Below are 24,745 nucleotides of genomic sequence, written 5' to 3'. Positions count from 1 at the left end.
CTGCGCAACGCGTTTTGAATCTGCATAACCACACCCTCCATCCCCGTGAAGGTTCCGTGCGACAAAGCAAGCTCCATTTCCAGCTCCCTGTTCCAAAAATCCATTTAATATATGGTCCCCAAATAGGGGACGTATCAGATATTAAACTAATAAGGACAGACACTACACTTGATCTTGAGCCATTTGGCCGAGAAGAGTTGATCAGAAATGGTTTGCCACTTGGGCCGCACCAAGGCCTACAACCGACACCCACTGTGGAGACGTAGCAAAAGATTGCCGCAGGGAAGACATTTCCAGAAACTCTGGATGCTCTGTCGATGACAGTTCTGCGGTGTGCATGTGTTCAAGCTGTGCGCAACGCGTTTTGAATCTGCATAACCACACCCTCCATCCCCGTGAAGGTTCCGTGTGACAAAGCAAGCTCCATTTCCAGCTCCCTGTTCCAAAAATCCATTTAATATATGGTCCCCAAATAGGGGACGTATCAGATATTAAACTAATAAGAACAGACACTACGCTTGATCTTGAGCCATTTGGCCAAGAAGAGATGATCAGAAATGGTTTGCCACTTGGGCCGCACCAAGGCCTACAACCGACACCCACTGTGGAGACGTAGCAAAAGATTGCCGCAGGGAAGACATTTCCAGAAACTCTGGATGATCTGTCGATGACAGTTCTGCGGTGTGCATGTGTTCAAGCTGTGTGAAACGCGTTTTGAATCTGCATAACCACACCCTCCACCCCCGTGATGGTTCCGTGCGACAAAGCAAGCTCCATTTCCAGCTCCCTGTTCCAAAAATCCATTTAATATATGGTCCCCAAATAGGGGACGTATCAGATATTAAACTAATAAGAACAGACACTACGCTTGATCTTGAGCCATTTGGCCGAGAAGAGATGATCAGAAATGATTTGCCACTTGGGCCGCACCAAGGCCTACAACCGACACCCACTGTGGAGACGTAGCAAAAGATTGCCGCAGGGAAGACATTTCCAGAAACTCTGGATGCTCTGTCGATGACAGTTCTGCGGTGTGCATGTGTTCAAGCTGTGCGCAACGCGTTTTGAATCTGCATAACCACACCCTCCATCCCCGTGAAGGTTCCGTGTGACAAAGCAAGCTCCATTTCCAGCTCCCTGTTCCAAAAATCCATTTAATACATGGTCCCCAAATAGGGGACGTATCAGATATTAAACTAATAAGAACCAGACACTACGCTTGATCTTGATCCATTTGGCCGAGAAGAGATGATCAGAAATGGTTTGCCACTTGGGCCGCACCAAGGCCTACAACCGACACCCACTGTTAAGACGTAGCAAAAGATTGCCGCAGGGAAGACATTTCCAGAAACTCTGGATGCTCTGTTGATGACAGTTCTGCGGTGTGCATGTGTTCAAGCTGTGCGCAACGCGTTTTGAATCTGCATAACCACACCCTCCATCCCCGTGAAGGTTCCGTGTGACAAAGCAAGCTCCATTTCCAGCTCCCTGTTCCAAAAATCCATTTAATATATGGTCCCCAAATAGGGGACGTAACAGATATTAAACTAATAAGAACAGACACTACGCTTGATCTTGAGCCATTTGGCCGAGAAGAGATGATCAGAAATGGTTTGCCACTTGGGCCGCACCAAGGCCTACAACCGACACCCACTGTGGAGACGTAGCAAAAGATTGCCGCAGGGAAGACATTTCCAGAAACTCTGGATGCTCTGTCGATGACAGTTCTGCGGTGTGCATGTGTTCAAGCTGTGCGCAACGCGTTTTGAATCTGCATAACCACACCCTCCATCCCCGTGAAGGTTCCGTGTGACAAAGCAAGCTCCATTTCCAGCTCCCTGTTCCAAAAATCCATTTAATATATGGTCCCCAAATAGGGGACGTATCAGATATTAAACTAATAAGAACAGACACTACGCTTGATCTTGAGCCATTTGGCCGAGAAGAGATGATCAGAAATGGTTTGCCACTTGGGCCGCACCAAGGCCTACAACCGACACCCACTGTGGAGACGTAGCAAAAGATTGCCGCAGGGAAGACATTTCCAGAAACTCTGGATGCTCTGTCGATGACAGTTCTGCGGTGTGCATGTGTTCAAGCTCTGCGCAACGCGTTTTGAATCTGCATAACCACACCCTCCATCCCCGTGAAGGTTCCGTGCGACAAAGCAAGCTCCATTTCCAGCTCCCTGTTCCAAAAATCCATTTAATATATGGTCCCCAAATAGGGGACGTATCAGATATTAAACTAATAAGGACAGACACTACACTTGATCTTGAGCCATTTGGCCGAGAAGAGTTGATCAGAAATGGTTTGCCACTTGGGCCGCACCAAGGCCTACAACCGACACCCACTGTGGAGACGTAGCAAAAGATTGCCGCAGGGAAGACATTTCCAGAAACTCTGGATGCTCTGTCGATGACAGTTCTGCGGTGTGCATGTGTTCAAGCTGTGCGCAACGCGTTTTGAATCTGCATAACCACACCCTCCATCCCCGTGAAGGTTCCGTGTGACAAAGCAAGCTCCATTTCCAGCTCCCTGTTCCAAAAATCCATTTAATATATGGTCCCCAAATAGGGGACGTATCAGATATTAAACTAATAAGAACAGACACTACGCTTGATCTTGAGCCATTTGGCCAAGAAGAGATGATCAGAAATGGTTTGCCACTTGGGCCGCACCAAGGCCTACAACCGACACCCACTGTGGAGACGTAGCAAAAGATTGCCGCAGGGAAGACATTTCCAGAAACTCTGGATGATCTGTCGATGACAGTTCTGCGGTGTGCATGTGTTCAAGCTGTGTGAAACGCGTTTTGAATCTGCATAACCACACCCTCCACCCCCGTGATGGTTCCGTGCGACAAAGCAAGCTCCATTTCCAGCTCCCTGTTCCAAAAATCCATTTAATATATGGTCCCCAAATAGGGGACGTATCAGATATTAAACTAATAAGAACAGACACTACGCTTGATCTTGAGCCATTTGGCCGAGAAGAGATGATCAGAAATGATTTGCCACTTGGGCCGCACCAAGGCCTACAACCGACACCCACTGTGGAGACGTAGCAAAAGATTGCCGCAGGGAAGACATTTCCAGAAACTCTGGATGCTCTGTCGATGACAGTTCTGCGGTGTGCATGTGTTCAAGCTGTGCGCAACGCGTTTTGAATCTGCATAACCACACCCTCCATCCCCGTGAAGGTTCCGTGTGACAAAGCAAGCTCCATTTCCAGCTCCCTGTTCCAAAAATCCATTTAATATATGGTCCCCAAATAGGGGACTTATCAGATATTAAACTAATAAGAACAGACACTACGCTTGATCTTGAGCCATTTGGCCGAGAAGAGATGATCAGAAATGGTTTGCCACTTGGGCCGCACCAAGGCCTACAACCGACATCCACTGTGAGACGTAGCAAAAGATTGCCGCAGGGAAGACATTTCCAGAAACTCTGGATGCTCTATCGATGACAGTTCTGCGGTGTGCATGTGTTCAAGCTGTGCGCAACGCGTTTTGAATCTGCATAACCACACCCTCCATCCCCGTGAAGGTTCCGTGCGACAAAGCAAGCTCCATTTCCAGCTCCCTGTTCCAAAAATCCATTTAATATATGGTCCCCAAATAGGGGACGTATCAGATATTAAACTAATAAGAACAGACACTACACTTGATCTTGAGCCATTTGGCCGAGAAGAGATGATCAGAAATGGTTTGCCACTTGGGCCGCACCAAGGCCTACAACCGACACCCACTGTGGAGACGTAGCAAAAGATTGCCCCAGGGAAGACATTTCCAGAAACTCTGGATGATCTGTCGATGACAGTTCTGCGGTGTGCATGTGTTCAAGCTGTGCGAAACGCGTTTTGAATCTGCATAACCACACCCTCCACCCCCGTGATGGTTCCGTGCGACAAAGCAAGCTCCATTTCCAGCTCCCTGTTCCAAAAATCCATTTAATATATGGTCCCCAAATAGGGGACGTATCAGATATTAAACTAATAAGAACAGACACTACGCTTGATCTTGAGCCATTTGGCCGAGAAGAGATAATCAGAAATGATTTGCCACTTGGGCCGCACCAAGGCCTACAACCGACACCCACTGTGGAGACGTAGCAAAAGATTGCCGCAGGGAAGACATTTCCAGAAACTCTGGATGCTCTGTCGATGACAGTTCTGCGGTGTGCATGTGTTCAAGCTGTGCGCAACGCGTTTTGAATCTGCATAACCACACCCTCCATCCCCGTGAAGGTTCCGTGTGACAAAGCAAGCTCCATTTCCAGCTCCCTGTTCCAAAAATCCATTTAATATATGGTCCCCAAATAGGGGACGTATCAGATATTAAATTAATAAGAACAGGCACTACGCTTGATCTTGAGCCATTTGGCCGAGAAGAGATGATCAGAAATGGTTTGCCACTTGGGCCGCACCAAGGCCTAAAACCGACACCCACTGTGGAGACGTAGCAAAAGATTGCCGCAGGGAAGACATTTCCAGAAACTCTGGATGCTCTGTCGACGACAGTTCTGCGGTGTGCATGTGTTCAAGCTGTGCGCAACGCGTTTTGAATCTGCATAACCACACCCTCCATCCCCGTGAAGGTTCCGTGTGACAGATCAAGCTCCATTTCCAGCTCCCTGTTCCAAAAATCCATTTAATATATGGTCCCCAAATAGGGGACGTATCAGATATTAAACTAATAAGAACAGACACTACGCTTGATCTTGAGCCATTTGGCCGAGAAGAGATGATCAGAAATGGTTTGCCACTTGGGCCGCACCAAGGCCTACAACCGACATCCACTGTGGAGATGTAGCAAAAGATCGCCGCAGGGAAGACATTTCCAGAAACTCTGGATGCTCTATCGATGACAGTTCTGCGGTGTGCATGTGTTCAAGCTGTGCGCAACGCGTTTTGAATCTGCATAACCACACCCTCCATCCCTGTGAAGGTTAAGTGTGACAAAGCAAGCTCCATTTCCAGCTCCCTGTTCCAAAAATCCATTTAATATATGGTCCCCAAATAGGGGACCAATCAGATATTAAACTAATAAGAACAGACACTACGCTTGATCTTGAGCCATTTGGCCGAGAAGAGATGATCAGAAATGGTTTGCCATGGGCCGCACCAAGGCCTACAACCGACACCCACTGTGGAGACGTAGCAAAAGATTGCCGCAGGGAAGACATTTCCAGAAACTCTGGATGCTCTGTCGATGACAGTTCTGCGGTGTGCATGTGTTCAAGCTGTGCGCAACGCGTTTTGAATCTGCATAACCACACCCTCCATCCCTGTGAAGGTTAAGTGTGACAAAGCAAGCTCCATTTCCAGCTCCCTGTTCCAAAAATCCATTTAATATATGGTCCCCAAATAGGGGACCAATCAGATATTAAACTAATAAGAACAGACACTACGCTTGATCTTGAGCCATTTGGCCGAGAAGAGATGATCAGAAATGGTTTGCCATGGGCCGCACCAAGGCCTACAACCGACACCCACTGTGGAGACGTAGCAAAAGATTGCCGCAGGGAAGACATTTCCAGAAACTCTGGATGCTCTGTCGATGACAGTTCTGCGGTGTGCATGTGTTCAAGCTGTGCGCAACGCGTTTTGAATCTGCATAACCACACCCTCCATCCCTGTGAAGGTTAAGTGTGACAAAGCAAGCTCCATTTCCAGCTCCCTGTTCCAAAAATCCATTTAATATATGGTCCCCAAATAGGGGACGTATCAGATATTAAACTAATAAGAACAGGCACTACGCTTGATCTTGAGCCATTTGGCCGAGAAGAGATGATCAGAAATGGTTTGCCACTTGGGCCGCACCAAGACCTACAACCGACACCCACTGTGGAGATGTAGCAAAAGATTGCCGCAGGGAAGACATTTCCAGAAACTCTGGATGCTCTATCGATGACAGTTCTGCGGTGTGCATGTGTTCAAGCTGTGCGCAACGCGTTTTGAATCTGCATAACCACACCCTCCATCCCCATGAAGGTTCCGTGTGACAAAGCAAGCTCCATTTCCAGCTCCCTGTTCCAAAAATCCATTTAATATATGGTCCCCAAATAGGGGACGTATCAGATATTAAATTAATAAGAACAGGCACTACGCTTGATCTTGAGCCATTTGGCCGAGAAGAGATGATCAGAAATGGTTTGCCACTTGGGCCGCACCAAGGCCTACAACCGACACCCACTGTGGAGACGTAGCAAAAGATTGCCGCAGGGAAGACATTTCCAGAAACTCTGGATGCTCTGTCGACGACAGTTCTGCGGTGTGCATGTGTTCAAGCTGTGCGCAACGCGTTTTGAATCTGCATAACCACACCCTCCATCCCCGTGAAGGTTCCGTGTGACAGATCAAGCTCCATTTCCAGCTCCCTGTTCCAAAAATCCATTTAATATATGGTCCCCAAATAGGGGACGTATCAGATATTAAACTAATAAGAACAGACACTACGCTTGATCTTGAGCCATTTGGCCGAGAAGAGATGATCAGAAATGGTTTGCCACTTGGGCCGCACCAAGGCCTACAACCGACATCCACTGTGGAGATGTAGCAAAAGATCGCCGCAGGGAAGACATTTCCAGAAACTCTGGATGCTCTATCGATGACAGTTCTGCGGTGTGCATGTGTTCAAGCTGTGCGCAACGCGTTTTGAATCTGCATAACCACACCCTCCATCCCTGTGAAGGTTAAGTGTGACAAAGCAAGCTCCATTTCCAGCTCCCTGTTCCAAAAATCCATTTAATATATGGTCCCCAAATAGGGGACCAATCAGATATTAAACTAATAAGAACAGACACTACGCTTGATCTTGAGCCATTTGGCCGAGAAGAGATGATCAGAAATGGTTTGCCACGGGCCGCACCAAGGCCTACAACCGACACCCACTGTGGAGACGTAGCAAAAGATTGCCGCAGGGAAGACATTTCCAGAAACTCTGGATGCTCTGTCGATGACAGTTCTGCGGTGTGCATGTGTTCAAGCTGTGCGCAACGCGTTTTGAATCTGCATAACCACACCCTCCATCCCCGTGAAGGTTCCGTGTGACAGATCAAGCTCCATTTCCAGCTCCCTGTTCCAAAAATCCATTTAATATATGGTCCCCAAATAGGGGACGTATCAGATATTAAACTAATAAGAACAGGCACTACGCTTGATCTTGAGGCATTTGGCCGAGAAGAGATGATCAGAAATGGTTTGCCACTTGGGCCGCACCAAGGCCTACAACCGACACCCACTGTGGAGATGTAGCAAAAGATTGCCGCAGGGAAGACATTTCCAGAAACTCTGGATGCTCTATCGATGACAGTTCTGCGGTGTGCATGTGTTCAAGCTGTGCGCAACGCATTTTGAATCTGCCTAACCACACCCTCCATCCCCGTGAAGGTTCCGTGTGACAAAGCAAGCTCCATTTCCAGCTCCCTGTTCCAAAAATCCATTTAATATATGGTCCCCAAATAGGGGACGTATCAGATATTAAATTAATAAGAACAGGCACTACGCTTGATCTTGAGCCATTTGGCCGAGAAGAGATGATCAGAAATGGTTTGCCACTTGGGCCGCACCAAGGCCTACAACCGACACCCACTGTGGAGACGTAGCAAAAGATTGCCGCAGGGAAGACATTTCCAGAAACTCTGGATGCTCTGTCGACGACAGTTCTGCGGTGTGCATGTGTTCAAGCTGTGCGCAACGCGTTTTGAATCTGCATAACCACACCCTCCATCCCCGTGAAGGTTCCGTGTGACAGATCAAGCTCCATTTCCAGCTCCCTGTTCCAAAAATCCATTTAATATATGGTCCCCAAATAGGGGACGTATCAGATATTAAACTAATAAGAACAGACACTACGCTTGATCTTGAGCCATTTGGCCGAGAAGAGATGATCAGAAATGGTTTGCCACTTGGGCCGCACCAAGGCCTACAACCGACATCCACTGTGGAGATGTAGCAAAAGATCGCCGCAGGGAAGACATTTCCAGAAACTCTGGATGCTCTGTCGACGACAGTTCTGCGGTGTGCATGTGTTCAAGCTGTGCGCAACGCATTTTGAATCTGCCTAACCACACCCTCCATCCCCGTGAAGGTTCCGTGTGACAAAGCAAGCTCCATTTCCAGCTCCCTGTTCCAAAAATCCATTTAATATATGGTCCCCAAATAGGGGACGCATCAGATATTAAACTAATAAGAACAGACACTACGCTTGATCTTGAGCCATTTGGCCGAGAAGAGATGATCAGAAATGGTTTGCCACTTGGACCGCACCAAGGCCTACAACCGACATCCACTGTGGAGACGTAGCAAAAGATTGCCGCAGGGAAGACATTTCCAGAAACTCTGGATGCTCTGTCGATGACAGTTCTGCGGTGTGCATGTGTTCAAGCTGTGCGCAACGCGTTTTGAATCTGCATAACCACACCCTCCATCCCCGTGAAGGTTCCGTGCGACAAAGCAAGCTCCATTTCCAGCTCCCTGTTCCAAAAATCCATTTAATATATGGTCCCCAAATAGGGGACGTATCAGATATTAAACTAATAAGAACAGACACTACGCTTGATCTTGAGCCATTTGGCCGAGAAGAGATGATCAGAAATGGTTTGCCACTTGGGCCGCACCAAGGCCTACAACCGACACCCACTGTGGAGACGTAGCAAAAGATTGCCGCAGGGAAGACATTTCCAGAAACTCTGGATGCTCTGTTGATGACAGTTCTGCGGTGTGCATGTGTTCAAGCTGTGCGCAACGCGTTTTGAATCTGCATAACCACACCCTCCATCCCCGTGAAGGTTCCGTGTGACAAAGCAAGCTCCATTTCCAGCTCCCTGTTCCAAAAATCCATTTAATATATGGTCCCCAAATAGGGGACGTATCAGATATTAAACTAATAAGAACAGACACTACGCTTGATCTTGAGCCATTTGGCCGAGAAGAGATGATCAGAAATGGTTTGCCACTTGGGCCGCACCAAGGCCTACAACCGACACCCACTGTGGAGACGTAGCAAAAGATTGCCGCAGGGAAGACATTTCCAGAAACTCTGGATGCTCTGTTGATGACAGTTCTGCGGTGTGCATGTGTTCAAGCTGTGCGCAACGCGTTTTGAATCTGCATAACCACACCCTCCATCCCCGTGAAGGTTCCGTGTGACAAAGCAAGCTCCATTTCCAGCTCCCTGTTCCAAAAATCCATTTAATACATGGTCCCCAAATAGGGGACGTATCAGATATTAAACTAATAAGAACAGACACTACGCTTGATCTTGAGCCATTTGGCCGAGAAGAGATGATCAGAAATGGTTTGCCACTTGGGCCGCACCAAGGCCTACAACCGACACCCACTGTGGAGACGTAGCAAAAGATTGCCGCAGGGAAGACATTTCCAGAAACTCTGGATGCTCTGTTGATGACAGTTCTGCGGTGTGCATGTGTTCAAGCTGTGCGCAACGCGTTTTGAATCTGCATAACCACACCCTCCATCCCCGTGAAGGTTCCGTGTGACAAAGCAAGCTCCATTTCCAGCTCCCTGTTCCAAAAATCCATTTAATATATGGTCCCCAAATAGGGGACGTATCAGATATTAAACTAATAAGAACAGACACTACGCTTGATCTTGAGCCATTTGGCCGAGAAGAGATGATCAGAAATGGTTTGCCACTTGGGCCGCACCAAGGCCTACAACCGACACCCACTGTGGAGACGTAGCAAAAGATTGCCGCAGGGAAGACATTTCCAGAAACTCTGGATGCTCTGTCGATGACAGTTCTGCGGTGTGCATGTGTTCAAGCTGTGCGCAACGCGTTTTGAATCTGCATAACCACACCCTCCATCCCCGTGAAGGTTCCGTGTGACAAAGCAAGCTCCATTTCCAGCTCCCTGTTCCAAAAATCCATTTAATACATGGTCCCCAAATAGGGGACGTATCAGATATTAAACTAATAAGAACCAGACACTACGCTTGATCTTGATCCATTTGGCCGAGAAGAGATGATCAGAAATGGTTTGCCACTTGGGCCGCACCAAGGCCTACAACCGACACCCACTGTTAAGACGTAGCAAAAGATTGCCGCAGGGAAGACATTTCCAGAAACTCTGGATGCTCTGTTGATGACAGTTCTGCGGTGTGCATGTGTTCAAGCTGTGCGCAACGCGTTTTGAATCTGCATAACCACACCCTCCATCCCCGTGAAGGTTCCGTGTGACAAAGCAAGCTCCATTTCCAGCTCCCTGTTCCAAAAATCCATTTAATATATGGTCCCCAAATAGGGGACGTAACAGATATTAAACTAATAAGAACAGACACTACGCTTGATCTTGAGCCATTTGGCCGAGAAGAGATGATCAGAAATGGTTTGCCACTTGGGCCGCACCAAGGCCTACAACCGACACCCACTGTGGAGACGTAGCAAAAGATTGCCGCAGGGAAGACATTTCCAGAAACTCTGGATGCTCTGTCGATGACAGTTCTGCGGTGTGCATGTGTTCAAGCTGTGCGCAACGCGTTTTGAATCTGCATAACCACACCCTCCATCCCCGTGAAGGTTCTGTGTGACAAAGCAAGCTCCATTTCCAGCTCCCTGTTCCAAAAATCCATTTAATATATGGTCCCCAAATAGGGGACGTATCAGATATTAAACTAATAAGAACAGACACTACGCTTGATCTTGAGCCATTTGGCCGAGAAGAGATGATCAGAAATGGTTTGCCACTTGGGCCGCACCAAGGCCTACAACCGACACCCACTGTGGAGACGTAGCAAAAGATTGCCGCAGGGAAGACATTTCCAGAAACTCTGGATGCTCTGTCGATGACAGTTCTGCGGTGTGCATGTGTTCAAGCTCTGCGCAACGCGTTTTGAATCTGCATAACCACACCCTCCATCCCCGTGAAGGTTCCGTGCGACAAAGCAAGCTCCATTTCCAGCTCCCTGTTCCAAAAATCCATTTAATATATGGTCCCCAAATAGGGGACGTATCAGATATTAAACTAATAAGAACAGACACTACGCTTGATCTTGAGCCATTTGGCCGAGAAGAGATGATCAGAAATGGTTTGCCACTTGGGCCGCACCAAGGCCTACAACCGACACCCACTGTGGAGACGTAGCAAAAGATTGCCGCAGGGAAGACATTTCCAGAAACTCTGGATGCTCTGTCGACGACAGTTCTGCGGTGTGCATGTGTTCAAGCTGTGCGCAACGCGTTTTGAATCTGCATAACCACACCCTCCATCCCCGTGAAGGTTCCGTGTGACAGATCAAGCTCCATTTCCAGCTCCCTGTTCCAAAAATCCATTTAATATATGGTCCCCAAATAGGGGACGTATCAGATATTAAACTAATAAGAACAGACACTACGCTTGATCTTGAGCCATTTGGCCGAGAAGAGATGATCAGAAATGGTTTGCCACTTGGGCCGCACCAAGGCCTACAACCGACATCCACTGTGGAGATGTAGCAAAAGATCGCCGCAGGGAAGACATTTCCAGAAACTCTGGATGCTCTATCGATGACAGTTCTGCGGTGTGCATGTGTTCAAGCTGTGCGCAACGCATTTTGAATCTGCATAACCACACCCTCCATCCCTGTGAAGGTTAAGTGTGACAAAGCAAGCTCCATTTCCAGCTCCCTGTTCCAAAAATCCATTTAATATATGGTCCCCAAATAGGGGACCAATCAGATATTAAACTAATAAGAACAGACACTACGCTTGATCTTGAGCCATTTGGCCGAGAAGAGATGATCAGAAATGGTTTGCCACGGGCCGCACCAAGGCCTACAACCGACACCCACTGTGGAGACGTAGCAAAAGATTGCCGCAGGGAAGACATTTCCAGAAACTCTGGATGCTCTGTCGATGACAGTTCTGCGGTGTGCATGTGTTCAAGCTGTGCGCAACGCGTTTTGAATCTACATAACCACACCCTCCATCCCCATGAAGGTTCCGTGTGACAAAGCAAGCTCCATTTCCAGCTCCCTGTTCCAAAAATCCATTTAATATATGGTCCCCAAATAGGGGACGTATCAGATATTAAACTAATAAGAACAGGCACTACGCTTGATCTTGAGCCATTTGGCCGAGAAGAGATGATCAGAAATGGTTTGCCACTTGGGCCGCACCAAGACCTACAACCGACACCCACTGTGGAGATGTAGCAAAAGATTGCCGCAGGGAAGACATTTCCAGAAACTCTGGATGCTCTATCGATGACAGTTCTGCGGTGTGCATGTGTTCAAGCTGTGCGCAACGCGTTTTGAATCTGCATAACCACACCCTCCATCCCCATGAAGGTTCCGTGTGACAAAGCAAGCTCCATTTCCAGCTCCCTGTTCCAAAAATCCATTTAATATATGGTCCCCAAATAGGGGATGTATCAGATATTAAACTAATAAGAACAGGCACTACGCTTGATCTTGAGCCATTTGGCCGAGAAGAGATGATCAGAAATGGTTTGCCACTTGGGCCGCACCAAGACCTACAACCGACACCCACTGTGGAGATGTAGCAAAAGATTGCCGCAGGGAAGACATTTCCAGAAACTCTGGATGCTCTATCGATGACAGTTCTGCGGTGTGCATGTGTTCAAGCTGTGCGCAACGCGTTTTGAATCTGCATAACCACACCCTCCATCCCCATGAAGGTTCCGTGTGACAAAGCAAGCTCCATTTCCAGCTCCCTGTTCCAAAAATCCATTTAATATATGGTCCCCAAATAGGGGACGTATCAGATATTAAATTAATAAGAACAGGCACTACGCTTGATCTTGAGCCATTTGGCCGAGAAGAGATGATCAGAAATGGTTTGCCACTTGGGCCGCACCAAGGCCTACAACCGACACCCACTGTGGAGACGTAGCAAAAGATTGCCGCAGGGAAGACATTTCCAGAAACTCTGGATGCTCTGTCGACGACAGTTCTGCGGTGTGCATGTGTTCAAGCTGTGCGCAACGCGTTTTGAATCTGCATAACCACACCCTCCATCCCCGTGAAGGTTCTGTGTGACAGATCAAGCTCCATTTCCAGCTCCCTGTTCCAAAAATCCATTTAATATATGGTCCCCAAATAGGGGACGTATCAGATAAGAACAGACACTACGCTTGATCTTGAGCCATTTGGCCGAGAAGAGATGATCAGAAATGGTTTGCCACTTGGGCCGCACCAAGGCCTACAACCGACATCCACTGTGGAGATGTAGCAAAAGATCGCCGCAGGGAAGACATTTCCAGAAACTCTGGATGCTCTGTCGACGACAGTTCTGCGGTGTGCATGTGTTCAAGCTGTGCGCAACGCATTTTGAATCTGCCTAACCACACCCTCCATCCCCGTGAAGGTTCCGTGTGACAAAGCAAGCTCCATTTCCAGCTCCCTGTTCCAAAAATCCATTTAATATATGGTCCCCAAATAGGGGACGCATCAGATATTAAACTAATAAGAACAGACACTACGCTTGATCTTGAGCCATTTGGCCGAGAAGAGATGATCAGAAATGGTTTGCCACTTGGGCCGCACCAAGGCCTACAACCGACATCCACTGTGGAGACGTAGCAAAAGATCGCCGCAGGGAAGACATTTCCAGAAACTCTGGATGCTCTATCGATGACAGTTCTGCGGTGTGCATGTGTTCAAGCTGTGCGCAACGCGTTTTGAATCTGCATAACCACACCCTCCATCCCCGTGAAGGTTCCGTGCGACAAAGCAAGCTCCATTTCCAGCTCCCTGTTCCAAAAATCCATTTAATATATGGTCCCCAAATAGGGGACGTATCAGATATTAAACTAATAAGAACAGACACTACACTTGATCTTGAGCCATTTGGCCGAGAAGAGTTGATCAGAAATGGTTTGCCACTTGGGCCGCACCAAGGCCTACAACCGACACCCACTGTGGAGACGTAGCAAAAGATTGCCGCAGGGAAGACATTTCCAGAAACTCTGGATGCTCTGTTGATGACAGTTCTGCGGTGTGCATGTGTTCAAGCTGTGCGCAACGCGTTTTGAATCTGCATAACCACACCCTCCAGTCCCGTGAAGGTTCCGTGTGACAAAGCAAGCTCCATTTCCAGCTCCCTGTTCCAAAAATCCATTTAATATATGGTCCCCAAATAGGGGACGTATCAGATATTAAACTAATAAGAACAGACACTACGCTTGATCTTGAGCCATTTGGCCGAGAAGAGATGATCAGAAATGGTTTGCCACTTGGGCCGCACCAAGGCCTACAACCGACACCCACTGTGGAGACGTAGCAAAAGATTGCCGCAGGGAAGACATTTCCAGAAACTCTGGATGATCTGTCGATGACAGTTCTGCGGTGTGCATGTGTTCAAGCTGTGCGAAACGCATTTTGAATCTGCATAACCACACCCTCCACCCCCGTGAAGGTTCCGTGCGACAAAGCAAGCTCCATTTCCAGCTCCCTGTTCCAAAAATCCATTTAATATATGGTCCCCAAATAGGGGACGTATCAGATATTAAACTAATAAGAACAGACACTACGCTTGATCTTGAGCCATTTGGCCGAGAAGAGATGATCAGAAATGGTTTGCCACTTGGGCCGCACCAAGGCCTACAACCGACACCCACTGTGGAGACGTAGCAAAAGATTGCCGCAGGGAAGACATTTCCAGAAACTCTGGATGCTCTGTCGATGACAGTTCTGCGGTGTGCATGTGTTCAAGCTGTGCGCAACGCGTTTTGAATCTGCATAACCACACCCTCCATCCCCGTGAAGGTTCCGTGTGACAAAGCAAGCTCCATTTCCAGCTCCCTGTTCCAAAAATCCATTTAATATATGGTCCCCAAATAGGGGACGTATCAGATATTAAACTAATAAGAACAGACACTACGCTTGATCTTGATCCATTTGGCCGAGAAGAGATGATCAGAAATGGTTTGCCACTTGGGCCGCACCAAGGCCTACAACCGACACCCACTGTTAAGACGTAGCAAAAGATTGCCGCAGGGAAGACATTTCCAGAAACTCTGGATGCTCTGTTGATGACAGTTCTGCGGTGTGCATGTGTTCAAGCTGTGCGCAACGCGTTTTGAATCTGCATAACCACACCCTCCATCCCCGTGAAGGTTCCGTGTGACAAAGCAAGCTCCATTTCCAGCTCCCTGTTCCAAAAATCCATTTAATATATGGTCCCCAAATAGGGGACGTAACAGATATTAAACTAATAAGAACAGACACTACGCTTGATCTTGAGCCATTTGGCCGAGAAGAGATGATCAGAAATGGTTTGACACTTGGGCCGCACCAAGGCCTACAACCGACACCCACTGTGGAGACGTAGCAAAAGATTGCCGCAGGGAAGACATTTCCAGAAACTCTGGATGCTCTGTCGATGACAGTTCTGCGGTGTGCATGTGTTCAAGCTGTGCGCAACGCGTTTTGAATCTGCATAACCACACCCTCCATCCCCGTGAAGGTTCCGTGTGACAAAGCAAGCTCCATTTCCAGCTCCCTGTTCCAAAAATCCATTTAATATATGGTCCCCAAATAGGGGACGTATCAGATATTAAACTAATAAGAACAGACACTACGCTTGATCTTGAGCCATTTGGCCGAGAAGAGATGATCAGAAATGGTTTGCCACTTGGGCCGCACCAAGGCCTACAACCGACACCCACTGTGGAGACGTAGCAAAAGATTGCCGCAGGGAAGACATTTCCAGAAACTCTGGATGCTCTGTCGATGACAGTTCTGCGGTGTGCATGTGTTCAAGCTCTGCGCAACGCGTTTTGAATCTGCATAACCACACCCTCCATCCCCGTGAAGGTTCCGTGCGACAAAGCAAGCTCCATTTCCAGCTCCCTGTTCCAAAAATCCATTTAATATATGGTCCCCAAATAGGGGACGTATCAGATATTAAACTAATAAGGACAGACACTACACTTGATCTTGAGCCATTTGGCCGAGAAGAGTTGATCAGAAATGGTTTGCCACTTGGGCCGCACCAAGGCCTACAACCGACACCCACTGTGGAGACGTAGCAAAAGATTGCCGCAGGGAAGACATTTCCAGAAACTCTGGATGCTCTGTCGATGACAGTTCTGCGGTGTGCATGTGTTCAAGCTGTGCGCAACGCGTTTTGAATCTGCATAACCACACCCTCCATCCCCGTGAAGGTTCCGTGTGACAAAGCAAGCTCCATTTCCAGCTCCCTGTTCCAAAAATCCATTTAATATATGGTCCCCAAATAGGGGACGTATCAGATATTAAACTAATAAGAACAGACACTACGCTTGATCTTGAGCCATTTGGCCAAGAAGAGATGATCAGAAATGGTTTGCCACTTGGGCCGCACCAAGGCCTACAACCGACACCCACTGTGGAGACGTAGCAAAAGATTGCCGCAGGGAAGACATTTCCAGAAACTCTGGATGATCTGTCGATGACAGTTCTGCGGTGTGCATGTGTTCAAGCTGTGTGAAACGCGTTTTGAATCTGCATAACCACACCCTCCACCCCCGTGATGGTTCCGTGCGACAAAGCAAGCTCCATTTCCAGCTCCCTGTTCCAAAAATCCATTTAATATATGGTCCCCAAATAGGGGACGTATCAGATATTAAACTAATAAGAACAGACACTACGCTTGATCTTGAGCCATTTGGCCGAGAAGAGATGATCAGAAATGATTTGCCACTTGGGCCGCACCAAGGCCTACAACCGACACCCACTGTGGAGACGTAGCAAAAGATTGCCGCAGGGAAGACATTTCCAGAAACTCTGGATGCTCTGTCGATGACAGTTCTGCGGTGTGCATGTGTTCAAGCTGTGCGCAACGCGTTTTGAATCTGCATAACCACACCCTCCATCCCCGTGAAGGTTCCGTGTGACAAAGCAAGCTCCATTTCCAGCTCCCTGTTCCAAAAATCCATTTAATATATGGTCCCCAAATAGGGGACGTATCAGATATTAAACTAATAAGAACAGACACTACGCTTGATCTTGAGCCATTTGGCCGAGAAGAGATGATCAGAAATGGTTTGCCACTTGGGCCGCACCAAGGCCTACAACCGACACCCACTGTGGAGACGTAGCAAAAGATTGCCGCAGGGAAGACATTTCCAGAAACTCTGGATGCTCTGTCGATGACAGTTCTGCGGTGTGCATGTGTTCAAGCTGTGCGCAACGCGTTTTGAATCTGCATAACCACACCCTCCATCCCCGTGAAGGTTCCGTGTGACAAAGCAAGCTCCATTTCCAGCTCCCTGTTCCAAAAATCCATTTAATATATGGTCCCCAAATAGGGGACGTATCAGATATTAAACTAATAAGAACAGACACTACGCTTGATCTTGAGCCATTTGGCCGAGAAGAGATGATCAGAAATGGTTTGCCACTTGGGCCGCACCAAGGCCTACAACCGACATCCACTGTGAGACGTAGCAAAAGATTGCCGCAGGGAAGACATTTCCAGAAACTCTGGATGCTCTATCGATGACAGTTCTGCGGTGTGCATGTGTTCAAGCTGTGCGCAACGCGTTTTGAATCTGCATAACCACACCCTCCATCCCCGTGAAGGTTCCGTGCGACAAAGCAAGCTCCATTTCCAGCTCCCTGTTCCAAAAATCCATTTAATATATGGTCCCCAAATAGGGGACGTATCAGATATTAAACTAATAAGAACAGACACTACACTTGATCTTGAGCCATTTGGCCGAGAAGAGATGATCAGAAATGGTTTGCCACTTGGGCCACACCAAGGCCTACAACCGACACCCACTGTGGAGACGTAGCAAAAGATTGCCGCAGGGAAGACATTTCCAGAAACTCTGGATGATCTGTCGATGACAGTTCTGCGGTGTGCATGTGTTCAAGCTGTGCGAAACGCGTTTTGAATCTGCATAACCACACCCTCCATCCCCGTGAAGGTTCCGTGCGACAAAGCAAGCTCCATTTCCAGCTCCCTGTTCCAAAAATCCATTTAATATATGGTCCCCAAATAGGGGACGTATCAGATATTAAACTAATAAGAACAGACACTACACTTGATCTTGAGCCATTTGGCCGAGAAGAGATGATCAGAAATGGTTTGCCACTTGGGCCGCACCAAGGCCTACAACCGACACCCACTGTGGAGACGTAGCAAAAGATTGCCGCAGGGAAGACATTTCCAGAAACTCTGGATGATCTGTCGATGACAGTTCTGCGGTGTGCATGTGTTCAAGCTGTGCGCAACGCGTTTTGAATCTGCATAACCACACCCTCCATCCCCGTGAAGGTTCCGTGCGACAAAGCAAGCTCCATTTCCAGCTCCCTGTTCCAAAAATCCATTTAATATATGGTCCCCAAATAGGGGACGTTTCAGATATTAAACTAATAAGAACAGACACTACACTTGATCTTGAGCCATTTGGCCGAGAAGAGATGATCAGAAATGGTTTGCCACTTGGGCCGCACCAAGGCCTACAACCGACACCCACTGTGGAGACGTAGCAAAAGATTGCCGCAGGGAAGACATTTCCAGAAACTCTGGATGATCTGTCGATGACAGTTCTGCGGTGTGCATGTGTTCAAGCTGTGCGAAACGCGTTTTGAATCTGCATAACCACACCCTCCACCCCCGTGATGGTTCCGTGCGACAAAGCAAGCTCCATTTCCAGCTCCCTGTTCCAAAAATCCATTTAATATATGGTCCCCAAATAGGGGACGTATCAGATATTAAACTAATAAGAACAGACACTACGCTTGATCTTGAGCCATTTGGCCGAGAAGAGATGATCAGAAATGATTTGCCACTTGGGCCGCACCAAGGCCTACAACCGACACCCACTGTGGAGACGTAGCAAAAGATTGCCGCAGGGAAGACATTTCCAGAAACTCTGGATGCTCTGTCGATGACAGTTCTGCGGTGTGCATGTGTTCAAGCTGTGCGCAACGCGTTTTGAATCTGCATAACCACACCCTCCATCCCCGTGAAGGTTCCGTGTGACAAAGCAAGCTCCATTTCCAGCTCCCTGTTCCAAAAATCCATTTAATATATGGTCCCCAAATAGGGGACGTATCAGATATTAAACTAATAAGAACAGACACTACGCTTGATCTTGAGCCATTTGGCCGAGAAGAGATGATCAGAAATGGTTTGCCACTTGGGCCGCACCAAGGCCTACAACCGACACCCACTGTGGAGACGTAGCAAAAGATTGCCGCAGGGAAGACATTTCCAGAAACTCTGGATGCTCTGTCGATGACAGTTCTGCGGTGTGCATGTGTTCAAGCTGTGCGCAACGCGTTTTGAATCTGCATAACCACACCCTCCATCCCCGTGAAGGTTCCGTGTGACAAAGCAAGCTCCATTTCCAGCTCCCTGTTCCAAAAATCCATGTAATATATGGTCCCCAAATACGGGACGTATCAGATATTAAACTAATAACAGACACTACGCTTGATCTTGATCCATTTGGCCGAGAAGAGATGATCAGAAATGGTTTGCCACTTGGGCCGCACCAAGGCCTACAACCGACACCCACTGTTAAGACGTAGCAAAAGATTGCCGCAGGGAAGACATTTCCAGAAACTCTGGATGCTCTGTCGATGACAGTTCTGCGGTGTGCATGTGTTCAAGCTGTGCGCAACGCGTTTTGAATCTGCATAACCACACCCTCCATCCCCGTGAAGGTTCCGTGTGACAAAGCAAGCTCCATTTCCAGCTCCCTGTTCCAAAAATCCATTTAATATATGGTCCCCAAATAGGGGACGTAACAGATATTAAACTAATAAGAACAGACACTACGCTTGATCTTGAGCCATTTGGCCGAGAAGAGATGAAAAGAAATGGTTTGCCACTTGGGCCGCACCAAGGCCTACAACCGACACCCACTGTGGAGACGTAGCAAAAGATTGCCGCAGGGAAGACATTTCCAGAAACTCTGGATGCTCTATCGATGACAGTTCTGCGGTGTGCATGTGTTCAAGCTGTGCGCAACGCGTTTTGAATCTGCATAACCACACCCTCCATCCCCGTGAAGGTTCCGTGTGACAAAGCAAGCTCCATTTCCAGCTCCCTGTTCCAAAAATCCATTTAATATATGGTCCCCAAATAGGGGACGTATCAGATATTAAACTAATAAGAACAGGCACTACGCTTGATCTTGAGCCATTTGGCCGAGAAGAGATGATCAGAAATGGTTTGCCACTTGGGCCGCACCAAGACCTACAACCGACACCCACTGTGGAGATGTAGCAAAAGATTGCCGCAGGGAAGACATTTCCAGAAACTCTGGATGCTCTATCGATGACAGTTCTGCGGTGTGCATGTGTTCAAGCTGTGCGCAACGCGTTTTGAATCTGCATAACCACACCCTCCATCCCCATGATGGTTCCGTGTGACAAAGCAAGCTCCATTTCCAGCTCCCTGTTCCAAAAATCCATTTAATATATGGTCCCCAAATAGGCGACGTATCAGATATTAAACTAATAAGAACAGGCACTACGCTTGATCTTGAGCCATTTGGCCGAGAAGAGATGATCAGAAATGGTTTGCCACTTGGGCCGCACCAAGACCTACAACCGACACCCACTGTGGAGATGTAGCAAAAGATTGCCGCAGGGAAGACATTTCCAGAAACTCTGGATGCTCTATCGATGACAGTTCTGCGGTGTGCATGTGTTCAAGCTGTGCGCAACGCGTTTTGAATCTGCATAACCACACCCTCCATCCCCATGAAGGTTCCGTGTGACAAAGCAAGCTCCATTTCCAGCTCCCTGTTCCAAAAATCCATTTAATATATGGTCCCCAAATAGGGGACGTATCAGATATTAAATTAATAAGAACAGGCACTACGCTTGATCTTGAGCCATTTGGCCGAGAAGAGATGATCAGAAATGGTTTGCCACTTGGGCCGCACCAAGGCCTACAACCGACACCCACTGTGGAGACGTAGCAAAAGATTGCCGCAGGGAAGACATTTCCAGAAACTCTGGATGCTCTGTCGACGACAGTTCTGCGGTGTGCATGTGTTCAAGCTGTGCGCAACGCGTTTTGAATCTGCATAACCACACCCTCCATCCCCGTGAAGGTTCCGTGTGACAGATCAAGCTCCATTTCCAGCTCCCTGTTCCAAAAATCCATTTAATATATGGTCCCCAAATAGGGGACGTATCAGATATTAAACTAATAAGAACAGACACTACGCTTGATCTTGAGCCATTTGGCCGAGAAGAGATGATCAGAAATGGTTTGCCACTTGGGCTGCACCAAGGCCTACAACCGACATCCACTGTGGAGATGTAGCAAAAGATCGCCGCAGGGAAGACATTTCCAGAAACTCTGGATGCTCTATCGATAACAGTTCTGCGGTGTGCATGTGTTCAAGCTGTGCGCAACGCGTTTTGAATCTGCATAACCACACCCTCCATCCCTGTGAAGGTTAAGTGTGACAAAGCAAGCTCCATTTCCAGCTCCCTGTTCCAAAAATCCATTTAATATATGGTCCCCAAATAGGGGACCAATCAGATATTAAACTAATAAGAACAGACACTACGCTTGATCTTGAGCCATTTGGCCGAGAAGAGATGATCAGAAATGGTTTGCCACGGGCCGCACCAAGGCCTACAACCGACACCCACTGTGGAGACGTAGCAAAAGATTGCCGCAGGGAAGACATTTCCAGAAACTCTGGATGCTCTGTCGATGACAGTTCTGCGGTGTGCATGTGTTCAAGCTGTGCGCAACGCGTTTTGAATCTGCATAACCACACCCTCCATCCCCATGAAGGTTCCGTGTGACAAAGCAAGCTCCATTTCCAGCTCCCTGTTCCAAAAATCCATTTAATATATGGTCCCCAAATAGGGGACGTATCAGATATTAAACTAATAAGAACAGGCACTACGCTTGATCTTGAGCCATTTGGCCGAGAAGAGATGATCAGAAATGGTTTGCCACTTGGGCCGCACCAAGACCTACAACCGACACCCACTGTGGAGATGTAGCAAAAGATTGCCGCAGGGAAGACATTTCCAGAAACTCTGGATGCTCTATCGATGACAGTTCTGCGGTGTGCATGTGTTCAAGCTGTGCGCAACGCGTTTTGAATCTGCATAACCACACCCTCCATCCCCATGAAGGTTCCGTGTGACAAAGCAAGCTCCATTTCCAGCTCCCTGTTCCAAAAATCCATTTAATATATGGTCCCCAAATAGGGGATGTATCAGATATTAAACTAATAAGAACAGGCACTACGCTTGATCTTGAGCCATTTGGCCGAGAAGAGATGATCAGAAATGGTTTGCCACTTGGGCCGCACCAAGACCTACAACCGACACCCACTGTGGAGATGTAGCAAAAGATTGCCGCAGGGAAGACATTTCCAGAAACTCTGGATGCTCTATCGATGACAGTTCTGCGGTGTGCATGTGTTCAAGCTGTGCGCAACGCGTTTTGAATCTGCATAACCACACCCTCCATCCCCATGAAGGTTCCGTGTGACAAAGCAAGCTCCATTTCCAGCTCCCTGTTCCAAAAATCCATTTAATATATGGTCCCCAAATAGGGGACGTATCAGATATTAAATTAATAAGAACAGGCACTACGCTTGATCTTGAGCCATTTGGCCGAGAAGAGATGATCAGAAATGGTTTGCCACTTGGGCCGCACCAAGGCCTACAACCGACACCCACTGTGGAGACGTAGCAAAAGATTGCCGCAGGGAAGACATTTCCAGAAACTCTGGATGCTCTGTCGACGACAGTTCTGCGGTGTGCATGTGTTCAAGCTGTGCGCAACGCGTTTTGAATCTGCATAACCACACCCTCCATCCCCGTGAAGGTTCCGTGTGACAGATCAAGCTCCATTTCCAGCTCCCTGTTCCAAAAATCCATTTAATATATGGTCCCCAAATAGGGGACGTATCAGATATTAAACTAATAAGAACAGACACTACGCTTGATCTTGAGCCATTTGGCCGAGAAGAGATGATCAGAAATGGTTTGCCACTTGGGCCGCACCAAGGCCTACAACCGACATCCACTGTGGAGATGTAGCAAAAGATCGCCGCAGGGAAGACATTTCCAGAAACTCTGGATGCTCTGTCGACGACAGTTCTGCGGTGTGCATGTGTTCAAGCTGTGCGCAACGCATTTTGAATCTGCCTAACCACACCCTCCATCCCCGTGAAGGTTCCGTGTGACAAAGCAAGCTCCATTTCCAGCTCCCTGTTCCAAAAATCCATTTAATATATGGTCCCCAAATAGGGGACGCATCAGATATTAAACTAATAAGAACAGACACTACGCTTGATCTTGAGCCATTTGGCCGAGAAGAGATGATCAGAAATGGTTTGCCACTTGGGCCGCACCAAGGCCTACAACCGACATCCACTGTGGAGACGTAGCAAAAGATCGCCGCAGGGAAGACATTTCCAGAAACTCTGGATGCTCTATCGATGACAGTTCTGCGGTGTGCATGTGTTCAAGCTGTGCGCAACGCGTTTTGAATCTGCATAACCACACCCTCCATCCCCGTGAAGGTTCCGTGCGACAAAGCAAGCTCCATTTCCAGCTCCCTGTTCCAAAAATCCATTTAATATATGGTCCCCAAATAGGGGACGTATCAGATATTAAACTAATAAGAACAGGCACTACACTTGATCTTGAGCCATTTGGCCGAGAAGAGTTGATCAGAAATGGTTTGCCACTTGGGCCGCACCAAGGCCTACAACCGACACCCACTGTGGAGACGTAGCAAAAGATTGCCGCAGGGAAGACATTTCCAGAAACTCTGGATGCTCTGTTGATGACAGTTCTGCGGTGTGCATGTGTTCAAGCTGTGCGCAACGCGTTTTGAATCTGCATAACCACACCCTCCATCCCCGTGAAGGTTCCGTGTGACAAAGCAAGCTCCATTTCCAGCTCCCTGTTCCAAAAATCCATTTAATATATGGTCCCCAAATAGGGGACGTATCAGATATTAAACTAATAAGAACAGACACTACGCTTGATCTTGAGCCATTTGGCCGAGAAGAGATGATCAGAAATGGTTTGCCACTTGGGCCGCACCAAGGCCTACAACCGACACCCACTGTGGAGACGTAGCAAAAGATTGCCGCAGGGAAGACATTTCCAGAAACTCTGGATGATCTGTCGATGACAGTTCTGCGGTGTGCATGTGTTCAAGCTGAGCGAAACGCATTTTGAATCTGCATAACCACACCCTCCACCCCCGTGAAGGTTCCGTGCGACAAAGCAAGCTCCATTTCCAGCTCCCTGTTCCAAAAATCCATTTAATATATGGTCCCCAAATAGGGGACGTATCAGATATTAAACTAATAAGAACAGACACTACGCTTGATCTTGAGCCATTTGGCCGAGAAGAGATGATCAGAAATGGTTTGCCACTTGGGCCGCACCAAGGCCTACAACCGACACCCACTGTGGAGACGTAGCAAAAGATTGCCGCAGGGAAGACATTTCCAGAAACTCTGGATGCTCTGTCGATGACAGTTCTGCGGTGTGCATGTGTTCAAGCTGTGCGCAACGCGTTTTGAATCTGCATAACCACACCCTCCATCCCCGTGAAGGTTCCGTGTGACAAAGCAAGCTCCATTTCCAGCTCCCTGTTCCAAAAATCCATTTAATACATGGTCCCCAAATAGGGGACGTATCAGATATTAAACTAATAAGAACAGACACTACGCTTGATCTTGATCCATTTGGCCGAGAAGAGATGATCAGAAATGGTTTGCCACTTGGGCCGCACCAAGGCCTACAACCGACACCCACTGTTAAGACGTAGCAA

General features: G+C 47.9%; 71 pseudogenes; all 71 read right to left on the bottom strand.

Annotated features, from left to right (window-relative positions):
- Positions 1-25: 25 nt before the first annotated feature.
- On the bottom strand, positions 26-199 carry LOC143791434 (U2 spliceosomal RNA; annotated as a pseudogene).
- A 176-nt stretch (positions 200-375) lies between these two features.
- LOC143791343 (U2 spliceosomal RNA) lies at positions 376-549 on the bottom strand (annotated as a pseudogene).
- A 138-nt stretch (positions 550-687) lies between these two features.
- LOC143792209 (U2 spliceosomal RNA) lies at positions 688-899 on the bottom strand (annotated as a pseudogene).
- Positions 900-1,075: 176 nt separating this feature from the next.
- Positions 1,076-1,250, bottom strand: LOC143792067 (U2 spliceosomal RNA; annotated as a pseudogene).
- A 176-nt stretch (positions 1,251-1,426) lies between these two features.
- On the bottom strand, positions 1,427-1,600 carry LOC143791805 (U2 spliceosomal RNA; annotated as a pseudogene).
- A 176-nt stretch (positions 1,601-1,776) lies between these two features.
- LOC143792487 (U2 spliceosomal RNA) lies at positions 1,777-1,950 on the bottom strand (annotated as a pseudogene).
- A 176-nt stretch (positions 1,951-2,126) lies between these two features.
- LOC143791433 (U2 spliceosomal RNA) lies at positions 2,127-2,300 on the bottom strand (annotated as a pseudogene).
- Positions 2,301-2,476: 176 nt separating this feature from the next.
- On the bottom strand, positions 2,477-2,650 carry LOC143791342 (U2 spliceosomal RNA; annotated as a pseudogene).
- A 138-nt stretch (positions 2,651-2,788) lies between these two features.
- On the bottom strand, positions 2,789-3,000 carry LOC143792208 (U2 spliceosomal RNA; annotated as a pseudogene).
- Positions 3,001-3,176: 176 nt separating this feature from the next.
- LOC143791363 (U2 spliceosomal RNA) lies at positions 3,177-3,350 on the bottom strand (annotated as a pseudogene).
- A 175-nt stretch (positions 3,351-3,525) lies between these two features.
- LOC143791387 (U2 spliceosomal RNA) lies at positions 3,526-3,699 on the bottom strand (annotated as a pseudogene).
- Positions 3,700-3,837: 138 nt separating this feature from the next.
- Positions 3,838-4,049, bottom strand: LOC143791277 (U2 spliceosomal RNA; annotated as a pseudogene).
- A 176-nt stretch (positions 4,050-4,225) lies between these two features.
- On the bottom strand, positions 4,226-4,399 carry LOC143791965 (U2 spliceosomal RNA; annotated as a pseudogene).
- Positions 4,400-4,597: 198 nt separating this feature from the next.
- LOC143791702 (U2 spliceosomal RNA) lies at positions 4,598-4,749 on the bottom strand (annotated as a pseudogene).
- Positions 4,750-4,925: 176 nt separating this feature from the next.
- Positions 4,926-5,099, bottom strand: LOC143791548 (U2 spliceosomal RNA; annotated as a pseudogene).
- A 174-nt stretch (positions 5,100-5,273) lies between these two features.
- LOC143791547 (U2 spliceosomal RNA) lies at positions 5,274-5,447 on the bottom strand (annotated as a pseudogene).
- A 174-nt stretch (positions 5,448-5,621) lies between these two features.
- Positions 5,622-5,795, bottom strand: LOC143792165 (U2 spliceosomal RNA; annotated as a pseudogene).
- Positions 5,796-5,971: 176 nt separating this feature from the next.
- LOC143791924 (U2 spliceosomal RNA) lies at positions 5,972-6,145 on the bottom strand (annotated as a pseudogene).
- A 198-nt stretch (positions 6,146-6,343) lies between these two features.
- LOC143791701 (U2 spliceosomal RNA) lies at positions 6,344-6,495 on the bottom strand (annotated as a pseudogene).
- Positions 6,496-6,671: 176 nt separating this feature from the next.
- LOC143791546 (U2 spliceosomal RNA) lies at positions 6,672-6,845 on the bottom strand (annotated as a pseudogene).
- Positions 6,846-7,041: 196 nt separating this feature from the next.
- LOC143792049 (U2 spliceosomal RNA) lies at positions 7,042-7,193 on the bottom strand (annotated as a pseudogene).
- A 176-nt stretch (positions 7,194-7,369) lies between these two features.
- LOC143791983 (U2 spliceosomal RNA) lies at positions 7,370-7,543 on the bottom strand (annotated as a pseudogene).
- A 198-nt stretch (positions 7,544-7,741) lies between these two features.
- On the bottom strand, positions 7,742-7,893 carry LOC143791699 (U2 spliceosomal RNA; annotated as a pseudogene).
- A 176-nt stretch (positions 7,894-8,069) lies between these two features.
- Positions 8,070-8,243, bottom strand: LOC143791592 (U2 spliceosomal RNA; annotated as a pseudogene).
- A 176-nt stretch (positions 8,244-8,419) lies between these two features.
- Positions 8,420-8,593, bottom strand: LOC143792128 (U2 spliceosomal RNA; annotated as a pseudogene).
- A 176-nt stretch (positions 8,594-8,769) lies between these two features.
- Positions 8,770-8,943, bottom strand: LOC143792486 (U2 spliceosomal RNA; annotated as a pseudogene).
- Positions 8,944-9,119: 176 nt separating this feature from the next.
- Positions 9,120-9,293, bottom strand: LOC143791444 (U2 spliceosomal RNA; annotated as a pseudogene).
- Positions 9,294-9,469: 176 nt separating this feature from the next.
- LOC143792484 (U2 spliceosomal RNA) lies at positions 9,470-9,643 on the bottom strand (annotated as a pseudogene).
- A 176-nt stretch (positions 9,644-9,819) lies between these two features.
- Positions 9,820-9,994, bottom strand: LOC143792066 (U2 spliceosomal RNA; annotated as a pseudogene).
- A 176-nt stretch (positions 9,995-10,170) lies between these two features.
- LOC143791803 (U2 spliceosomal RNA) lies at positions 10,171-10,344 on the bottom strand (annotated as a pseudogene).
- A 176-nt stretch (positions 10,345-10,520) lies between these two features.
- On the bottom strand, positions 10,521-10,694 carry LOC143792228 (U2 spliceosomal RNA; annotated as a pseudogene).
- Positions 10,695-10,870: 176 nt separating this feature from the next.
- Positions 10,871-11,044, bottom strand: LOC143792134 (U2 spliceosomal RNA; annotated as a pseudogene).
- Positions 11,045-11,242: 198 nt separating this feature from the next.
- On the bottom strand, positions 11,243-11,394 carry LOC143791698 (U2 spliceosomal RNA; annotated as a pseudogene).
- Positions 11,395-11,570: 176 nt separating this feature from the next.
- On the bottom strand, positions 11,571-11,744 carry LOC143791498 (U2 spliceosomal RNA; annotated as a pseudogene).
- A 174-nt stretch (positions 11,745-11,918) lies between these two features.
- LOC143791489 (U2 spliceosomal RNA) lies at positions 11,919-12,092 on the bottom strand (annotated as a pseudogene).
- Positions 12,093-12,268: 176 nt separating this feature from the next.
- Positions 12,269-12,442, bottom strand: LOC143791824 (U2 spliceosomal RNA; annotated as a pseudogene).
- Positions 12,443-12,618: 176 nt separating this feature from the next.
- LOC143791923 (U2 spliceosomal RNA) lies at positions 12,619-12,792 on the bottom strand (annotated as a pseudogene).
- A 198-nt stretch (positions 12,793-12,990) lies between these two features.
- LOC143792100 (U2 spliceosomal RNA) lies at positions 12,991-13,131 on the bottom strand (annotated as a pseudogene).
- A 176-nt stretch (positions 13,132-13,307) lies between these two features.
- On the bottom strand, positions 13,308-13,481 carry LOC143791591 (U2 spliceosomal RNA; annotated as a pseudogene).
- A 176-nt stretch (positions 13,482-13,657) lies between these two features.
- On the bottom strand, positions 13,658-13,831 carry LOC143791685 (U2 spliceosomal RNA; annotated as a pseudogene).
- A 176-nt stretch (positions 13,832-14,007) lies between these two features.
- LOC143792509 (U2 spliceosomal RNA) lies at positions 14,008-14,181 on the bottom strand (annotated as a pseudogene).
- Positions 14,182-14,357: 176 nt separating this feature from the next.
- Positions 14,358-14,531, bottom strand: LOC143792109 (U2 spliceosomal RNA; annotated as a pseudogene).
- Positions 14,532-14,707: 176 nt separating this feature from the next.
- Positions 14,708-14,881, bottom strand: LOC143791881 (U2 spliceosomal RNA; annotated as a pseudogene).
- Positions 14,882-15,057: 176 nt separating this feature from the next.
- On the bottom strand, positions 15,058-15,231 carry LOC143791802 (U2 spliceosomal RNA; annotated as a pseudogene).
- A 176-nt stretch (positions 15,232-15,407) lies between these two features.
- LOC143792483 (U2 spliceosomal RNA) lies at positions 15,408-15,581 on the bottom strand (annotated as a pseudogene).
- Positions 15,582-15,757: 176 nt separating this feature from the next.
- LOC143791431 (U2 spliceosomal RNA) lies at positions 15,758-15,931 on the bottom strand (annotated as a pseudogene).
- A 176-nt stretch (positions 15,932-16,107) lies between these two features.
- On the bottom strand, positions 16,108-16,281 carry LOC143791340 (U2 spliceosomal RNA; annotated as a pseudogene).
- Positions 16,282-16,419: 138 nt separating this feature from the next.
- Positions 16,420-16,631, bottom strand: LOC143792207 (U2 spliceosomal RNA; annotated as a pseudogene).
- Positions 16,632-16,807: 176 nt separating this feature from the next.
- Positions 16,808-16,981, bottom strand: LOC143792482 (U2 spliceosomal RNA; annotated as a pseudogene).
- Positions 16,982-17,157: 176 nt separating this feature from the next.
- On the bottom strand, positions 17,158-17,331 carry LOC143792481 (U2 spliceosomal RNA; annotated as a pseudogene).
- A 175-nt stretch (positions 17,332-17,506) lies between these two features.
- LOC143791375 (U2 spliceosomal RNA) lies at positions 17,507-17,680 on the bottom strand (annotated as a pseudogene).
- A 176-nt stretch (positions 17,681-17,856) lies between these two features.
- Positions 17,857-18,030, bottom strand: LOC143791364 (U2 spliceosomal RNA; annotated as a pseudogene).
- Positions 18,031-18,206: 176 nt separating this feature from the next.
- On the bottom strand, positions 18,207-18,380 carry LOC143791293 (U2 spliceosomal RNA; annotated as a pseudogene).
- A 138-nt stretch (positions 18,381-18,518) lies between these two features.
- LOC143791276 (U2 spliceosomal RNA) lies at positions 18,519-18,730 on the bottom strand (annotated as a pseudogene).
- Positions 18,731-18,906: 176 nt separating this feature from the next.
- Positions 18,907-19,080, bottom strand: LOC143792479 (U2 spliceosomal RNA; annotated as a pseudogene).
- A 176-nt stretch (positions 19,081-19,256) lies between these two features.
- LOC143792093 (U2 spliceosomal RNA) lies at positions 19,257-19,427 on the bottom strand (annotated as a pseudogene).
- A 176-nt stretch (positions 19,428-19,603) lies between these two features.
- On the bottom strand, positions 19,604-19,777 carry LOC143791801 (U2 spliceosomal RNA; annotated as a pseudogene).
- Positions 19,778-19,953: 176 nt separating this feature from the next.
- On the bottom strand, positions 19,954-20,127 carry LOC143791568 (U2 spliceosomal RNA; annotated as a pseudogene).
- Positions 20,128-20,302: 175 nt separating this feature from the next.
- LOC143792014 (U2 spliceosomal RNA) lies at positions 20,303-20,477 on the bottom strand (annotated as a pseudogene).
- A 176-nt stretch (positions 20,478-20,653) lies between these two features.
- Positions 20,654-20,827, bottom strand: LOC143791921 (U2 spliceosomal RNA; annotated as a pseudogene).
- Positions 20,828-21,025: 198 nt separating this feature from the next.
- Positions 21,026-21,177, bottom strand: LOC143791696 (U2 spliceosomal RNA; annotated as a pseudogene).
- A 176-nt stretch (positions 21,178-21,353) lies between these two features.
- LOC143791545 (U2 spliceosomal RNA) lies at positions 21,354-21,527 on the bottom strand (annotated as a pseudogene).
- Positions 21,528-21,701: 174 nt separating this feature from the next.
- LOC143791475 (U2 spliceosomal RNA) lies at positions 21,702-21,875 on the bottom strand (annotated as a pseudogene).
- A 176-nt stretch (positions 21,876-22,051) lies between these two features.
- On the bottom strand, positions 22,052-22,225 carry LOC143791823 (U2 spliceosomal RNA; annotated as a pseudogene).
- Positions 22,226-22,401: 176 nt separating this feature from the next.
- LOC143791920 (U2 spliceosomal RNA) lies at positions 22,402-22,575 on the bottom strand (annotated as a pseudogene).
- Positions 22,576-22,773: 198 nt separating this feature from the next.
- LOC143791695 (U2 spliceosomal RNA) lies at positions 22,774-22,925 on the bottom strand (annotated as a pseudogene).
- A 176-nt stretch (positions 22,926-23,101) lies between these two features.
- Positions 23,102-23,275, bottom strand: LOC143791590 (U2 spliceosomal RNA; annotated as a pseudogene).
- Positions 23,276-23,451: 176 nt separating this feature from the next.
- On the bottom strand, positions 23,452-23,625 carry LOC143791305 (U2 spliceosomal RNA; annotated as a pseudogene).
- Positions 23,626-23,801: 176 nt separating this feature from the next.
- LOC143792477 (U2 spliceosomal RNA) lies at positions 23,802-23,975 on the bottom strand (annotated as a pseudogene).
- A 176-nt stretch (positions 23,976-24,151) lies between these two features.
- LOC143792108 (U2 spliceosomal RNA) lies at positions 24,152-24,325 on the bottom strand (annotated as a pseudogene).
- Positions 24,326-24,501: 176 nt separating this feature from the next.
- On the bottom strand, positions 24,502-24,675 carry LOC143792010 (U2 spliceosomal RNA; annotated as a pseudogene).
- Between the last annotated feature and the right edge of the window lie 70 nt (positions 24,676-24,745).

The sequence above is a fragment of the Ranitomeya variabilis genome, unplaced genomic scaffold (assembly GCF_051348905.1).
Source record: "Ranitomeya variabilis isolate aRanVar5 unplaced genomic scaffold, aRanVar5.hap1 Scaffold_69, whole genome shotgun sequence".
In the NCBI taxonomy this organism is placed as follows: Eukaryota; Metazoa; Chordata; class Amphibia; order Anura; family Dendrobatidae; genus Ranitomeya; species Ranitomeya variabilis.
The sequence above is the reverse complement of the archived record's forward strand: the minus strand, read 5'-3'. Positions and strand labels throughout refer to the sequence as shown.